General features: G+C 40.3%; 1 protein-coding gene across 1 annotated transcript in view; it reads left to right on the forward strand.

The window, feature by feature from the left end:
* Positions 1-3,829: 3,829 nt before the first annotated feature.
* CPQ (carboxypeptidase Q) overlaps positions 3,830-17,241 on the forward strand; it is a 141,998-nt gene continuing 128,586 nt past the window's right edge. The window contains exon 1 of the mRNA XM_014879795.2: positions 3,830-3,910. The gene's annotated coding sequence lies outside the window, so the exon portion shown is untranslated. The remainder of the gene's footprint in view (positions 3,911-17,241) is intronic.

The following is a 17,241-nucleotide window of genomic DNA, read 5'->3' on the forward strand; positions in this document are numbered from 1 at the left end:
CAGTAGTCTGTGGAGAAATCACTCTGCCAGACTATGTCTTTAGCAGCAGATTTTGCTGACAGAACTTATGTGGGGTCATGAATTGTGGACATTTTTATGTCCCTGGATCATGTGTGTTCATCATGGCTTTTTTGAGATGTTGTGTGCCTTTGCTCCTAGAGCCTGTAACAGCAGAAGGGCTTGCAGTTGCCAGGAGCACATATACAGTGGCATTTTGCTGCTGGCTATCTTGGCTGGTGTTACTCGGAGAGGAGACTTCACTTTGGCAGGAGAGGGTTCATTTTGTTGGCTTGTATCAGCAATGCATAGAAAATTGAGGCAACTAATGCTGACTTCTGACTGCAAACCTACATAGGCCAGGTTGCAGCTACGATGCCTCCCAAGGAAGCACCCCCTACCAGCCCACTGCTGGCAGATGTTCAGTTCTTGCCTGATGATCTGATCCTGATACCTGAAATAAACAAGTCTCTGACACAGTAGCAAAAAAGCAAACAGACCTGTGTAGAAAAATACATGTTTTGAGGTGCAGGCTGTTTTTCTTTCACTATGTCCCTGATTTTTTCCCATTACTAGGATATATTTATTTGCTGCTAGGCTGCATAAATGGAGACATATAAGAACAAGCTTAAATACTTCCTTCTGCAAAGAACTGAAGAAAAACTGTTCTTTGAAACTTACGAGTAATTCTGTTCAGCTCCTTTAACAGAAAAAAAAGAGGGAATTAAAGGTGAAGTTTGCATTAATTGGCAGTCCATTTTTACCTGCCTACAGTGCAAAGCAACAGAGAAAACCTTAAAATGAAGAAAACATCTTGTAGTGGTTCTAAAACCCACTGTGGACCTAAAGGAGACTTTTGGGAGTAAAAAAATGTTTAAAAAAATTAAAAATTGCTATGCTAAAGTAAATAAATGTCATAAAATGGGTATACTCCTAAACAAGGGATAATTGGTATATTGGTAATTCTTCAGTCTGTACAGTGTGCTCCCACTTCAAACACCTTTTGTATTTGGACCTGTGCTGGCAGCTTTTCAAAGGAATCTCATACTTTCTTCTCTCCCCCTCCCTACTTTGCATAATAATTAGTATGTGAATATGCTTGTGATTTCTTCTTATTATTTTAATACAGTCATATTTTAGAGACTTCAATAAAGCTTGGAGGACAACCAAAGCAGATATTGCTCCAAAAGCCATGCTGTCTAAATGGAGTGGAAAACCAAAGCACAGCAAAGTAGCATCATGTCACTCCCTCTTCTTTGCAGGGGGAAACATTGTACCAAGCAATTGTGCATCAGAAGAGATTCAGGAACCGCTCAGGCAGTGTTTTGTGCCTAACAGCACACTCCACCAGTTGCTTCACATGCTGTATAATAGGAGGTGAAAAAATCCAACAGTAAGTAGTGTCATATGTCCTCATTTTAGGTTGAATTCCCCTTTCCAGGAGTTAGGTACCAGTTATTCCTTGAAGCACCAAGTTACAAACAGATAATTCTGATTATTTTTGACATTCATATATATCCAACCCCTTTCTTTAATAGTAAGTTCTTGACTCTGACACTGTTTCTACTAGTATAATCACAGAAGTGATGCACCCATACAGATACCTTCAAACACCTGATAGTCTTTATGAGTTAAAGAGTATGCAAGATGGATGACAAAGATGATTTCTGGATGGTGGGGCTGGGATTTTGTCCAGCATAATAGCCTATAAAGTTTGTGAAACTGATCACAAGACTCTTCTGCTCCAGACTCCCCCAGATTTACAATTACAGTCCTGAGTAGGGAAAACCAAGCAATCCAAAAGTCTTGAGGTTGTAAACAAATCTATGTATTTAGTGAATAATGCAAAATAGAGACAATCACATAAGAGATGGGTATAAGGAAAATACCCTTTCCGAAGTTAAATGAGTATTGACGTGTTTCAAACCTATAAGCAGATTTGTGCATGTTGCTGGCTGAAGAGGGGTGGAGCTCTAGGTTTTGTTGTTATGCCTCTTAACTTGCTTTTGTTACTCCTCTGGCAAGGACAGCGGGAGACTAAAGTAGAGAGTTCACTACCCTCTGACCTGGGATTAATGACAGCTACACCAAGATATCTCTATCCTTCTGACTATTTGATGAAGGAGAAAAAAAGATGGCCTGGCTCTCCTTTCAACTTCTTGGTATAGAAGGATTAGCAAAGGAAACTAATTAAGAAAAAAATAATGGGAAATGAATTGGGTGAAGTGATTTAATTGTTAAGGGAGCAAATGAAATTACTCTCATGTATCAACCAAAATCCTAAATGCATATACTGCAAGTACAGTTTTACACGAGCTTGTTCATGAAAATGCCCTGCGTTCTCTCTTGCTGAAACTGAAAAGGAAGGCTGTACATTGGTAGTTAAGTTCAAGGTATTGTGGGTGTAACAGCCAAACTTTGAGGATATAATATTTTCTTGCACGACTTTCAGTGACATATTTATCACATGAATCACTGTATAAGCTCTTTCCAGAGATACAGTACTAGATGGACGCTTACAGCTTACAGGATACTACAAGTAAAGAATATACAGAATGTGCCACAAGGAAGGAACCAGAAAGGAAAATCTCTGACAGCCATTTCCTTGTGTAGCATTTCTGTTGAAGCAGTTGTTTTGTTACCCTCAATGGAACAGGACTCTTAAGGACTGTGGCAGTTTGAGAAATATGTTGTTTCATCCCACCAGTATGCTCCCTGATCTGTATTGCAGAAGACACAGTCCCAGCTGCAAAAACAGACTGTTCAGATGCTGTACTGAGAAATACAAGTGAAAAAATACAAATGAGTCACCTCAAATACAGAGGTGGAGGAGTCAGGTTGGCAGGAACAGCCATTATCTTATAATAATGTGTTCCAAATCCCTCCTCAAGGTACACACCCATGAAGCTCATTAGTATAACTCATTTCACTGAGGCAGAAAGTTCATGAATATTGGAATACAGTGTTGAATACTAGAGGGAAATTCTTCAATGTCTTCCTGCTACAGCAGCTTTTTGGAAATGCACCAAGGGCTTTGATCATAAAAACCCTTACCTTTAAGCACCTGGGTAGTTCCATTGACTTAGAATAAAATGAGAACTTTAATTCAAGTGTTTGCAGATTAAGAACCATGTTTGTATTTTAAGATCTTATCTACAGAAGAAATTGCACTCATTTACCTAAGCGTTTTTATAAACACACCTTTATTTAAATGAGTGCAATGTTACTTCTGCAGGCGGCCACCATCTGAGGAGCAGTGGTCCTGCCTCAGTTCCTAGGAGTGTGAAGGCAGGAAAGGCTCTTAGGCAGCTGGAAAACATCAATGAACGACACAAGCAAAATTGCCATGCTCTGAAACACTCAGAAGGATGCTGCTACTGTGCAGGCAGCAGGAAAGGCTCCTTGTGCTTCATCCATTTTCTGTGTGCCTTGCACCAGTATCACACATTCGCTATGGAAGTGCAATCATAGAATTATCACACCATCATAGAATGGTGTGGGTTGGAAGAGACCTACAAACTGTCTCGTTCCAGTCTCCTCCCATGGGCAATAACACCTTTCAGTACATCACGCTGCCCCATCCCAGCTGGCGTTGAGTATTTCCAGGGAAGGGGCATCCATAACTTCTTTGGGAGGCAGTGCCTCACCGCCCTCACAGGCTCAGTCCCCTGGAAAACCCGCTGGTGGCGGGTGATGCTATCAGTCCCCGGCGTTGGGCAGCAGTGGCCGGGCCGGGCCCGCCTGGGCTGGGGCCGGGCTACGAGGCGCCAGGGCCGGGGGCAACGCGGGCACCGCGGGTCCCGAGCGGCGGCCCGGCCCCTCCCCTCCCACCCCCGCGGCGGCTCCTCCTTCCCCCATCCGCAGCCGGCTGGGCTCAGGGCTGTGCCGCCGCCGCCCGATCTGCACGGGGAAGGTGCGTGTTTGCTCTGCCCACCGCTTCATCCTCTTCCTTTTCGTCCTCCTCCTCCTCCTCCTCCTCCGCACAGGGCGTTCTCCCGTGCTGCCCGCGCTGCTCCGCCGGGCTGTAGCGCTTCTTCGGGAGGTTTCGGCTCCGGAGGAGAGGCGTCTGGCCGCCATTCTCGGCGCCCAGTTGGGCTCAGTCCCGGCTGCTTGTCTCGCTTCGGAGCCGTGCAGCGTGTGCTGCCGTTCGCCGCCCCTCACCCGTCCCGCAGTGGGGCCTTGGCCCGCTGGGCCGCAGCCGCGGTGCTGCCGGCCCTGCCCCGGTCGGCGGGCTGGAGCTCCCGGCCTGGCAGCGGGGGTCGGGACCGCCTCGCTGTATCCGCTGTTCCCCTTTGCTGGACTGACACCAGCATGGTCGTACTCGAGGAACATGGACATTCCATCGCGTCTCGCAGCGGAAAAGAATCTGGAGGTGCTTGTGGACAGCTGGCTGAACATGAGCCAGCAGTGAGCCCAGGTGGCCAAGAAAGCCAATGGCATCCTGGCCTGGATCAGCAATAGTGTGGCCAGCAGGACCAGGGCAGTGACTGTCCCCCTGTACTGGGCACTGGTTAGGGTACACATCAACTACTGCATCCAGTTCTGGGCCCCTCAGTACAGGAAGGACATTGAGGAGCTGGAGCTTGTCCAGAGAAGGGCAGTGGAGCTGGGGAAGGGTCTGGAGCACAAGTGCTTTGAGGAGCAGCTGAGCGAGCCAGGGGTGTTTACCCTGGAGAAAATGAGGCGCAGGGGACTTTTTAATTCTCTACAGCTACCTGAAAGGAGGTTGTTGACACATGGGGGTCGGTCTCTTTTCCCAGGTAATAAGTGACAGGACAAATGAACATAGCCTAAACTGTGTCAGGGGACTTTTAAGTTGGACATTTGGAGGAATTTCACAGAGTGATTAGTGACATTGGAATGGACTGCCCAGGAAGTGGTGGAGTCACCGTCCCCGGAGGTGTTTAAGGAAAGACTGGACATGGCACTTTGTGCCAGGGTCTAGTTGATGTGGTGGTGTTCAGTCAGAGATTGGACTCAAAGATCTCAGAGGTCTTTTCCAGGCTAATTGATTTTGTGATTCTGTGAAACAAAATCCTTTCTTACCCTCTTGTTCCTATTAATTTAAAAACAAATACGGGCTTGAAGTTGGCAGTCACACAGTGCTTGGGGATGCCTGGTCAGTGTTAGACAAGGCATGATGCTCTGCCATGATCCTGAAGTGAGCAAAGTTGACAGCAGTCACTGACCGAAAGCTAAAAAATATATAAATATTGTGAATATAATATATAAAAATATTAGAAAACATAAACATGAAAAATATGTAAATTCCGTGGTCTGAATCAGATTTGACTAAGAAAGCATTAGATGCAAAGGAACCTTTTGAATATAGTGGTTATATCTGCCAAGTTGTAAGTGTGCTCAAAACTACAAAAAGAACAAATTCAAGATACAAGTGCAAGAATTTTGTTTGTGTATTAATTACTTTTTTTCCTCCAAACTGCAGTATTTTGAGGACCTGACTTTCCTAAGTGCTGCATGAGTACCAAAAGTACCTGTTCAGACAGTGCCATACACAAAGGCGCCTAAAATCCTAATGTCTTGTTAAGTGAACCTTAATTTTCAAAATTTTGCCTGTCTGTTGTTTTTGCTCTATTCAAAATTAGATCAGTTTTTACCATTTCTGGAGCTACTCTGGAGATTCTCTAGATCTGTTGTAGCAGTGTTGAAATCTATTGATTAGAGTATGTGAGTGTTTCTTCTCACAAAGCAATACTTGGGATGGCAATACAGCAGACTTCCTGTGTGGCAATGGAATAACTGCTTGCATCTTCATCTATCTGTAATGTATCTCTCTATTTTAGCTTGTGAAAATTCATGATTTAAGTTAGGGTGACAAAAGCTGGCCTTGATTTTGTTCTGGCTAATTTTCTGCAGGGATGAAAGCTTTTATTAGAAGTCTTTCTCATGCTTACCTGTCAGTTCTTAAAATCACCTTCCAATGTTGTCTGTTGCTCCTTCTGTTGTATTATTATTTTTAATAAAGTCTCAAATCCTTATTTCCACAAAGAAACCCCACAAAGCCTGCCATGTACATGAGAGTTCTTATGTCCCGTTTCCTTTTAAATTTTGTCTAATTCCCTTAGACATATCCACCCTATCTTGAATAGCATCTATCTATTGTCCCTTTCAATCAGTTTTACTTTACCCAAACTTCTGTCATTCAGATGAAGGCTGTGCAGATAAACTTGGATCAAAGCCACCACAGCATTAGAGGTTCATACAAAGCCTTTGTCTTACCTGATCTTGTTTCTTGGTCTTTAAAATACATATAATTCTTTTGAACAGCGAAACAATAAGTTAGTGAATCAGATAAAAACAGATTGCAAATCTGGGCTGGGGAAGAACAACCTGTCATTGACCCCTGTTGGGAGACATCTGTTAGCAAAAGCTCATATAAATTCGTATGTGTTTTATAACACGGTTTTGCAAATGCCTGCATGTCTTTAATGCCGATTTGAGAAAGGAAGCAATTTATAATATCTTACTGTTGATATAATTGCAGAAACTCATAATGCACATGGGATTCTTTTATCTATTCCTGCTATATTGTATAAAACTTTCTTGTTTTAAGATTGAAAACTTTGCCTTGTCATATCTTCCGTTCTTTTCGATTGTGGGAGGATGAAGATGAAGGGTGGCAGTACATCTAAGAGGTAGCAGCTGCAGGGGTGAAATATTTTGCCTAAAGAAGTACTTTGTGGGTAGAAATGTACGAAACGATTACAATCTTGAAGCTCTACAGTTCTTTCTGTTCTGTCTCGACAGGAAATATTATCTGTCAAAAACTGCGTTGCAGTAATCTTTCACTTTTGTGTTGCCAAATGTCTGCAGTAATCTCAAAGTAGTGAAATAAATGTAAGTTCTTTCTTCACTTGACCCCAAGTCAGTTACATTTTCACTATGATGGCAGTAGTGAAGTTTTAGCTCAGATGTGTAATCTCTTAAATGCCAATTACTCGATTAAGTCAGTATTTTTGCCAGAATCTTTGAAGAATTCTTTGGTCTTTTTTGTTTCAGTTTCACAGTACAAGAAAAAATTGTATGTGAGCATGAGAAAAATGTTAACCTTGTTAGCCTATAGTTTTTAAAAATGGTAATTTGGTACCTTGATCTTACAAGATACTTGATTTCTGATTTTGAGATGGACTGGACCAGTGGTGGGAGGTTTGCTTTAAATTTATTTATCTATCTACCTACCTACCTACCTGTTTTTTTATTTAATGGAAAATATTCAGATACTTGGCTCATTTGGATTCTTTCTTTATTTCTGTAGGTATTAATAATAGTAATGTTTTATCAGACTATTTAGGTCTAATTAACATAGGTCTCTTCTGTGAATTTTCTCCACAGTGGATCAGAGAAAAATGTAGAAATCCCTTTGGTGCTATTGCTGCCAAGAGACACTTGATAGAAGTATCTAATGAATAGACGTGTAGATTAAAATACATCTCTAAGAATTTATGTATTTTGGCAAAGTGTTTTATTGTACTACACACTGCAGTCAGAGGTATGGCAGAGGACCCGTGATCTTACAACCTGACTTCAGGAGAATACTAATGCTGTTTTAAAAAGGAAAATATATCAGTCAAATCTATCTCACTTCTCTAAGATAAATTTTAAATCAATGATCATTATGCTATAGTAAGAGGAGGTCACTCTCAGGTCACATATCATAGACATTCCTTACATCATCGGAGTTATAAACAACTAAGTTTATTTTAAACTTGCCTGAGTGACCATCTTGCATTTAGTTCGACTGAGTGAGAGTTTCTACAGGCTCGGGATTTGCCCAAACCTGATTTGTGACCCCACAGACTCAGCATCTTGTCCAACTGAGAATTGCTGTCACCCTTTTAAAGCCTGTTTTAGTACTGATGTGAGAAGACAGTTATGGGTTTAAATTTTTTGTTGCCTATGTGTTCTTTCTTTCTTTTTCTCAAGTTGCTCGTTAAGGTGACTGATCTTTTCCTTAAATGTAGTGATAGCACATTTCCTGCTCGAACACACTGTATTAAAGGGAATGAGACCACTCTTCTCTCCTCCTCAAATTTTTCTAGCTTTCATCTGCTACATGTGCATCGATACACTGTGCCTTTAATTTTTTTGTTAGGTTTTTTTTTCAGAGGAGGTACTTGACTGTGAATTTACCTAAGGCAAGTGAGTCCAAAGGAATTTTGTGTTTCAATTAGTCCCACAAGAAGGGGCTTATACAATATTATGCACGTGCCTATAGTAATTTGAGAAAGAAATATTCTTTTTTGAGGTCATAAAATATGATCTGAGCCACTAGGCTCCCTTGGGAAAGCATCTACTATTTTATCTGTAACATTTGCAGACCAGAGCATAAATTTGATTTATCTTAAATGTTTTCCCCTTCTACTCTGCACACATTTTGAGATTCGTGTTTCTGATTCTGTTGTTTTATACTGTTCTGAATCACAAGGCTGATCTAGCCCTCTCTCTGGTCATGTTCTCCTGTACAAAACCCAAGTCCTCTTTTGTGGCAGACTATGAAACACTTTTTGTAGTTTTAGTATAATGAAAATCTTTATTGCTTTGGAAACAGAAAGAATTGTAAGCTGCTGATTTCTTTGAGATTGATCATATGATCAGTCTTTAAGAATGAGTCTGTATACTGCAGTGGGCTATTAATATTTTCTCCTAGGACAACTAGGTAAAGCAGACAAATGCTTTACTTATCTCAGGTAATCTGTTCAGTGCTGCTGAAAAATACACAGAGCAGACAATTTCTGCCTCAGCAATGCACTGTGAGATACCCAAGAAGGAAAACAAAGTCAACTCGCTTTTAATTTCTTGTTTGGTCAGCCATTCTCACGCAGGTGGCAGTGAAAGAGCAGAGCTGTCTGTTCCTCAGAGCACAGGGTCTTCTGCAGTCCAGTCTTCCTTTGAGAAGTACATCTTCATTTTCTCTTTGGCAGTAACCTCCCAGTACTAATGCTTATTATTAATTTCTACAAACAAAGCAAAATTGCTTTTTATGTATTGGTTCTCAGCTGCTGATCAGATGGACAAGGTTCTGGTGCAAGTGAATGTCAGTTTCAGACTGTAGCTGGGATCTAGATGTGCTTAAGACGCAGCTGATCCAAATCTGTGCCCCACTCAGCCCAGGCTGGTAAAATACACATGCACTGACTTTGATATACATTGCTCCAGCAGCTAGGGTCTGTGATTTGCGCTTCATTTTGGACTTAAGTCTTATTGCTTAAGAGAAATCTTGCAGAAGGAGTGGTAGTGAGCAGGAATGTCTCTGTGGCTGCCCTTCAGAGAGTAACTGAATGAGGGCAGATGTGCTTGTCTCCAAAAGCCACCAACCAAAGCCACCCACGTCCACAGATATATTTTGCTTTGCAGTTCTCTCTGGTGTACTCTACAGTTGTTAGAAGAGTTGGCATAGCCAAATGCAATGTACCCAGTAGAGATGGATTGTACCAGGCTCTTTGGTAGTTGTACAGGTTCAGACTGTTCAAGCAATTCTGACAATTAATGAGGCTTAGAAGAAATACGGAGACAGACTTTTTAACGGGACATCTTGTGATAGGACAAGTGGCAATGGTTTTAAACTAAAAAAAAGACTAGAAATAAAGGATAATTTTTTTATACTGAGGGTGATGAAATTCTAGAACATGTTGTCTAGAGAGGTGGTAGATGCCCAATCCCTGGAGACAGTCAAGGTCAGTTTGGGTTGGGCTCGGCTCTGAGCAACCTGATCTAGTTGAAGCTGACTCTGCATGTTGCAGGGGGGTTGGATTGAGTGACCTTGAATGTGTTTTCCAACCCAAACCATTCTATGATTTTTAGTGACTTTCCTGAAAATCCAGAACAAGAGCAGCTGAAGACAGGAATGGGGGCATAGGAAAATTCCTTTGAAGAATCTTATATAAAAATAACTGTTGGGAGCTGATCAGTATGTGAACTCTAAATAAGAAAAACAGATGAGTACTGGATAAAAAAAAATTAGAGTAGGCACCTGTCTAATACTACCTCCCTATGCTAACTTACATTGCTTGTCCCTACAGACAAGTGGCATAGGAAGGATGAAAGTTAACTATTTTCCCTGGAAAACATTTTCAGCTATGGTAACAAGTAACAACTGGGCTGTTTGCTGCAAGCATCACTGCAACTGTGGGTGACTGTGTAAACTCAGCTGCTCTACTGAAAGTAAAAGGTAACTGCTGTAAAAAAGCCTTAATCTAGGAATTAAATAGGATTGTAAACTTGAGAAATGTAGGCTTCTTGCTGACCTTGCCTGCTTTCCACGTGTTTATATCTAAGTACTTTGTGCTTGACAAGTAGGGCTTGTTGGTAAACATGGATTAAGGTGCTGTAAGGTTATTGTTGCCATCATATCTGTTTCAGGGAATAACTGTGAAGATGTCATAGGGGAGTAGAACCAAAACATAAGTGTAGTCACATGTGGTGAAATCATGATCCTGAAAGGATCAGCACTTCATGAAGAAGTCAGAGATGCTTTTGAATGAAGGAGCATTAGTAACTTCATGTGAACTCTACTTTCATTGATTGCCTCTGTTTGCAAGCTGATGTACGTGATAAAATCAAAACCAAGTGTAAGTGATCCTCCAATACTGATTCCATTTTAACTTGGAATTTCTTTTAATTAATTAAGAGCCTGACATTTTCAACATCTAAATTTACTGAAGGATGCAGAGGCTCCATTTTTAACTCACACTAGTAACACCAGAGTGTCCCAAATGTTTGATAGTTGCTTTACTCATGCTGTGGTTAAAGCCCTCTGAATGTTATGTAATTATGACTGGGCAATTGTGTGAGTTTGAAAACCAACATTTATAGCTAAATCAAAGTAGCGTGCTCCAAGTGCTTTGTTTCTTCAAGCTTTTGTCTCCTCAGTGGTTGGTCCTGTGACTAGAAACAGTTTAAGGCCATGTTGCCAAAGCTTGTGCTTGCAGAAGGTTTTTTTGGAGGAAGAACCAAACTCAGAGATGTCTTAATTCCCTGAGCTCTCTGCTCATTTTGGTTGCACTGTATATAAACATAAATGTAAAGAGTGTAAAAATAGTTTCACTTTTTGTTGTGTATCAGGCATAACTGGTCCAGCAAAGCCAGGAGGAGTTTGTGGCTGTCATCTGCAATAGCAGAAGGGAGGAGGAGCAATGGGGATGTGGAAATGAAGCCTTGGGCTCTCTGGGCTCTCTTTGTCTGAAGTCCCTGTGTGCTTCCTGAGCTCAGGTGCAGTCACTTACCTGAACCTGGTGTGTTCTTGTCAGTGCTGAGGAGCTTTGAGTTTTCTCAAAGGCGAGTAAGAACTTCTTTGGAGTTTGGGAGCTGGCAACTGTGTGTTTGCCTTGCCTTACACAATCTGAACTGTGCAGAAGTATTTAAGATCCAGGAGAAAACTCTTGTCTGTTTTCTTGGCGTAATCTCTGAATATTATTGTTGAGGTGCAGTATCAGAATCATGTCAGTGCAAAATCAGGGAGAAAAATTTGCAGAGAGAGGGTTGGTCACGTTCTGTCACTGTCCTCTCTATATAGTTAGTGTGTTCATGGTATATTTTGGTGGAGGAGGTTGTCTGATTTTTGTTGGTGTTTTTTTTTTTTTTTTTTTTTTCTTCTTTCACTTTGATTCCAGTTGCATGTTTTGTAACATGACCATTTAATTCAGCACAGCAAGCTTTTGATCGTCTGCTCGTGGTAGTGTCAGAAAAAAAGGGCTGAGTGGTTGTGCTAATGTCTTTCATGTGGCAGCTGAACCACTTGGAGGTGTCACTTCTGGGTCCCTCCTCTTCCAGTTGTTGTTTCATTTTGTCTGTAGTTGTAAGGCATATTTCTCTTAGCCTGTCTGTGTACTGGGTAGTACAGGGATGTGTTGAACATTGCTCAAAAAAAAAATTAAATTAATACTGATACATGTCTGTTGTCCTAGCTGACTTTTTTATCCTGCAATAGCAAAATGGTTCGATAATTTTTGTCTTTTAAATGGCAGTAAAAAGTAATTAGAAGTTAAATTCAGAATCAGAACTGCCTTATGCATGGTAAGTGTAGTGCTTCATGATCAAATGTGTGCTGCACTGGGGAGTAGCTTTGATGAAAAAATGGTGCTGGAGCTTTCTTTCACATCAGAAAGAGGTCTGGTTCTGCTAATTTATTTCTCAGAATTGGCCAAAACCCAGATTTCTCTCAAGCTCTTTAAGTAAAGTGTATTTATCTTGCTAGCAGTCTGTTACATTCAAGCTTTTTAAGCTTTTTTTTCTTGCCTTTTTTTTTTCACATTTCAGTGTATTCTGCAGTTGGATGGTGGCCCCAGTTGTAGATTGCCACTGAACTGTAGCAACTTGTTACTGATGTTGATATTTTGGAATACAGTTTGATATTTGAGTACCAGTATTATGCTCTAGTGAACATGATGAAATCATAAATGACATACTTCATAATATATCTCATCGAAATGAATATCTTTTCCCACCCTTAATATAAGTAAAGGAACGTGTGCATCATAAAGATAATTTTTCTGTCAATTGTAATGAGAAATTCTTGATCCTGCACTTTTTTATATAATTGCATTTACAAATTCATCCTTTGTTGCTTTGAAAAAGGAAGATTCAGTGGGTGCATCCTACAATAAGGAGGAGAAAGACTAAAATAAAAGTTCTTAACAAATCTGGCAATATGTTGACCAGACTTCTCAGCTTCACAAAATCACTTGATTGCTTTTTACTGTAGCAGTATGAAGAAATTACTTTTTCTTGTGACTAGAGAAAGACTGTATGAAAAAACATGACAAATGAGAAAGACACTCAAAAAAGTTACCGTTACTTTAATCTGGAAATTTTGTTTATCAATATTCTTAAATATCTTATATTCAGCATTGCTGAATGATTATTGACTTAATTTGGAATTATGGTGCTACTTATAGTTTGTACACTGGGACTGTAGATGTATGAAGTAAAGTAGCTAAAATGGTTGGATACTTTTGAAAATGTTGGTATTGCCCTTTTTTGGTCTTTTTCTTTAAGGTGTTTAATGTGCGTAACTTTTCTCCGAACCTGCTGATATAAAATGAAAAAATTTGTTCCATATGCAAAGCAAAAAGTGCTTTGTAGATGTGTGGTTGTAGAGGCGTATTATTCTTGTCATATATGAAAATGCTAAGAATTTAACTTACAAGTTTCTAATTCTGAGGTGGTATATAATATGTATGTATCTGTAAATATCTGCTGCAATTTTTGTTAAAATTCCTTAGAAAAGTTGGTCTGTTGCACTCCTGTTATGCATTATATAAATAGTAACTAAGGTTGCTTCGTTTGGTGGTTCGTTTTGGCAAATGTCCTAACCCTCAGTAGTGTAATGCGTAGTTGTCTTTAAAACTGAGATTTAATTGTTGGAATCACAGAATCACTAGGTTAGAAGAGACCTCCAAGATCATTGAGTCCAACCCATGCCCTAACACCTCACCTAGACCATGGCACCAAGTGCCACATCCAGCCTTTTTTTAAACACATCCAGGGATGGTGACTCCATCACCTCCCCAGGCAGACCATTCCAGTACTTTATTATTCTTTCCATGAAAAACTTTTTCCTAATACCCAACCTATATTTCCCTTGGCACAGCTTGAGTCTGTGTCCTCTCATTCTGTCAGTTGCCTGGTGAAAGAGACCCAGCCCCACCTGACTACAACCACCTTTCAGGAAGTTGTAGAGAAAGAGAAATTCAAAGTATTTAGATTTTCTGGCTAAAATCTAGAGCACCATAGAGCATACACGTATTCTGTAGGAACAGCCTTCAGCTGGAACTGCTGCTTGGAGGTGCATGAAGAAGTTCCTGCGAGTGCCAGATGCGTGGCAGTGGGATTCCTTCTGGCTTTCCCAGGAGTGGCACACCAACCTTTGACAGTAACAGCCCTAACAAAACTTGGCTTGCTCCTGTTACAATATGTGTCCATCAATTTTAGCAGCTTTTGCTGTCTAGAGGTGTGGATTGATCATTTGCTCATGGCTCGTGTCTTCTGTCATAGGCTTCCTTCTGGTAGGGAGATAGGTTTCATCATTTGGCTGCATGCAGTCTGCTAGTCTGTCAATAAAAACTCTGAAGGAAAATACTTTGTGTCCAATTTGTGGGAATGAATTAAAATAATACAGGATGTAAGATGTCTTGTTGGACATGTTTTCAAAAAGAAACTTAGTTTAGAATTTTGAGTGAAAGAAGTTTAAGCATTGTTCAAGCATAAGTACAGAAGAAGTTGTGAGAGACGATTTCTGTGGTTATGTTGCTTCCTTAAAAAGGGAGCACTTTTCACCTGTAGGAAAGGTTGACACAAAAATTTGCAATTCTGAAGAGTTTGTGTCTCAGTAATTTATGAATTTTGTGAAATGGTACAAGATATCTGTCTTGCTTTTTACAGCAGGGCAATAGTTCTGGACTTGAACGAAATTAAGCATAAAAATATCAGCTTATGAAATTGTAGCCCTGTTCTTGTATGTGTTGATTTAATTTTCCAAAATCATTTCCCCTTCCTTCAGTTGTCTTTCAACACCATCAGCTGGCTTTAGCTATATATTATGCATTTAATGTAATACGAACAACATTGTATTTTGGTGTCATTGTTTCCTAACTGCCTCCCATTCATTAAGTATTTCTGTTCTTTTGAGTTCTCATCTAAAAATCCCACTGAATTCCTATCTTTTGCATCTGAAAAGATAATGTACTCCTTTTTGAGAACTGTATTTTCCATACTTCTTAAGAAGAATAATATCAGCTGCTGTGTGGCTGAGGCATTGTTCAGTGCTTATGGGTTTTTTTGTTATTCTTAACTTAATTTTTGTCTGGACTTCTTAGAGAAGTAGCTGGCTGAGCATTTCTGTGGCTTTGTTGATACAGTATTTTGCACATGGTTATGGTGTGATTCTTCAAGATTATTGCCATCCATTTTAGCAGAAGCTATGGAATAAAAATATATCAAGGTAGCCTGTTACTATTCTAAAGCTTGGAGTGAAGAAATTGGGAAGGGATAGCTCCTTTTGCTGCTTCCTTTCTATTTTAAGCTGTAGTACTTCCCCCATACTGACTATAAATAGGGTATGAACTTCTGCCAAATGGGGAGCTATGGCTGCAGTGTCTCTTGGAATGTTTCGACATTCTCAGTCTTAATCTTAAGAGTTCTTAAAACTTTTCACTTCTTTTTCTGCCTGCATAAGTCAATATCACTACCAGAGCCTGTGTGGTCATAGGTCACACTTACCTTTCAAGGATTTCAATATGTATCTTCAGTTGCAGAAAATCAAAATAGTTCTTCTGAAGTTGGTAAAACAGTTGTTTCCTTTGGTGTTTTAGACTTTTTGGTCCAAGTAATAAGATTATCCAAAGCCTTATATTCATGTTGTGTTGTACTAGTCTTTACCTTAGTTGTACTTGTCAAAAGGCTAATTTAAGGGCTTTGTAATGTAAATGATAGCTTCAACTGTGTGTGTTCCCAAACCCGGGATTTTCCAACTGATTAAATGTTCTCCCAGACGAGGAATTCTGAAAATTTTGAAAAAGCAGTCTTTGAGGAATGTCTGCTTTTCTGCTTCACTCTTCACGATCATAAAGCTTTTATTTCCCCCACTGCCTCATCTACCCCTCCTCCTTATCTTTATAAGTGATGGAAGAACTCTACATCTTTATTTTTAGGCAGAAATCTCCACCTCATTTTGCAAGTTCACCTAGCCTCCCAGCCATCCTACTCCACAGCTGTCACAACAAACTTTTTTCCAGTGCCATTAAATATATCAGACATCACTCTGCAGCATGTTAGTTTGTTACCCTGGGGCTTTTCAGTCTATTCTCATGTCATCAAACCCACTGTGTGATTTCAAGATTTCCTGCATTCCCTGAAGGAAAATCAAATGGTGGTTAGGAAACTGATAGATACTCTGCAGATAAAGCAGATCTCAAGCAATGAAGTTGTTAATAGCCTCAATTTATTGTTTTCATTCCTCATTTGCCATAACCATGACTCCTGTGAACTCTCTGTATCCTTTTGTCTGTATTTTCAACTGGGATTCTGGGAAAACTTTGCCACACTGGAGAAGAAGCAGTGCTCTAGCTTTATTTATCCTATTTTTATGCCCTATACTCCTCTTTCTGTTATCTGATTGCTGTAGTAATCAATCTCCCATCTGAGACATTCTTTTGTCCTCTTTCTCTTATTCTTTTCCATCTGTAACATTTAAGTAATTTATATTGTAATGATTTTAATGGTGGAAATGCCAGGTAGCCTGGTTAAAGATTGGGTGCACTCTTTTATATAAGGACACCATTAAAAGATGAAAATCCCAATGAGCTTACACTTTAGCATCAAAGACAGCAGTTAGGTACAGACAAATTGGCCAGACTCTGCACTACCTTCATAGTATTGTGCTCTCCATTTCATTCTCTTTCAAACTAATTTGAGCTGGAAAAGACATATTTTCTGCCTTTAGTTTCTCTTTTTCTTCTACATACATAATCTTCCCTAGATGCAGGACTTGTTGAACTTCATAAGGTTCCTGTCTGCCTGCCTCCTCACACAACCACCGAGTACACAGCCACTCCTCCCAGCCTTCCCATCATCTGAGGCCACACTCTGTCCAAGCATCCAGATTATTAATGGAGTAAAGAGTTCTGGACCAGATACGGACTTTTAGAGATCACCAGTAGCTACCATCTGCCAACTAGATGTCACTCAAAATCCTCTGAGGCTGGTTGTTCAGTTGATTTTCAGTCCATCTCACTGTCTGCTCATCCAGCCTATACTTCATCAGTTTCCCTGAGACCTTTATGGAGATTATCAACTGCCTTACTAATGTAAAGGGGAAACAAATCCACTTCTCTATCCTCATCTACCAAGACAGAAGTTTTGTCTTAGAAAGGCATCATGTTGTGTGTAGAAGTAATTTTCAGGATTTTTCTCCTGCCCACTTGCCAGAGCTTGATGTGAGGCTGACTGGTCTGTAGTTCCCTACATCTTATTTCTTGCTCTTCTCAAAGATAGGAGTGACATGATGAGAGTGGCCTCACAATGACATCAGCTCTCAATATTTATGGGTGCAACCCATGAGGCCCCCATGGATTCATATGTGTACAGTTTGTTTAAGTGCTACCTGACTTGGTCTTCCTCACTCCAGACTTTCCCTTTTAAATGTTCTGCTAGGATTTTTCAGGGAAAAACCTCTCTTTCTGTGAACTATATTCAGAGAGTTCCCTTCTGTATGAATCCAGGTACTAC

The sequence above is a fragment of the Sturnus vulgaris genome, chromosome 1 (assembly GCF_052056855.1).
Source record: "Sturnus vulgaris isolate bStuVul1 chromosome 1, bStuVul1.hap1, whole genome shotgun sequence".
Taxonomy (NCBI): Eukaryota; Metazoa; Chordata; class Aves; order Passeriformes; family Sturnidae; genus Sturnus; species Sturnus vulgaris.